The sequence below is a fragment of the Pipistrellus kuhlii genome, unplaced genomic scaffold (assembly GCF_014108245.1).
Source record: "Pipistrellus kuhlii isolate mPipKuh1 unplaced genomic scaffold, mPipKuh1.p scaffold_m20_p_15, whole genome shotgun sequence".
Taxonomy (NCBI): domain Eukaryota; kingdom Metazoa; phylum Chordata; class Mammalia; order Chiroptera; family Vespertilionidae; genus Pipistrellus; species Pipistrellus kuhlii.
The window spans coordinates 15,592,033-15,592,744 of record NW_023425460.1 but is presented as its reverse complement, the minus strand read 5'-3'; the positions used below and the strand labels follow the sequence as shown (position 1 = coordinate 15,592,744).

At 43.0% G+C, this 712-nt stretch overlaps 1 non-coding gene across 1 annotated transcript; it reads right to left on the bottom strand.

The window, feature by feature from the left end:
- Positions 1–316: 316 nt before the first annotated feature.
- On the bottom strand, positions 317–445 carry LOC118719670. Its single transcript, XR_004988230.1, has one exon. It is a non-coding gene; the product is annotated as a small nucleolar RNA SNORA33 (small nucleolar RNA).
- Between the last annotated feature and the right edge of the window lie 267 nt (positions 446–712).

Sequence of the window (712 nt, the reverse complement as noted above, 5' to 3'; positions counted from 1 at the left end):
GGACTCCCTATTCCAAAAATACCCCCATCCTTCTAGGCCTTCGCCAGTGCTGTGATTCTCTTCGCCAGTCTTGCTGTCACCTCCACCATGAAGCCTTCCCTGCTCTCCCCAGCTTAACCAGATCATTCTAAACTCTGAATTCCTAGGATCTTTTTATTTCTCTCTTTCTTTTTTAAAAGCTTGTTACATTTGTGGATGAAAGGGGCCACATGCTGACCTGACAAGCTCAGGGGAGGCCTGCATGGAAGTTTTGCAAACTCAAAGACCTAAAGTACCCACAAAGGATGGTCTGAAATTAACCCCCCCCCCCCCCCCGCCTTATCTCCATTTTCAGGGACCTTAATGACTTCAATGTCTTTAATACTTGTAACATGGCTTTCCTATTGCCAGCTTTCTCTAAATTTCTGCAGAACACATTCAGGTAAGCAGACTTATTGGCTGGCTTTGAAATTAAACTTTAACTAAACACAGCTATAGTGGGCAGTTACATTCTAGGCCCGTATCTTCACTGACAAAGTCAACCTTTACCTTAACTGAGCCTATCTTTTTGCATCTATGATAACATAGCCTTGAAATGTCTTGGTAACTTGTAACTTCCCTTTTTCTGGAGCCCCTGGGACACAACCAAATATGGTGGGCTTCAGGACAAATACCACAAATTCCTTCATTATCGTGTTTATTTTTACTGCACCCATCTAAGTATGTGTCATCA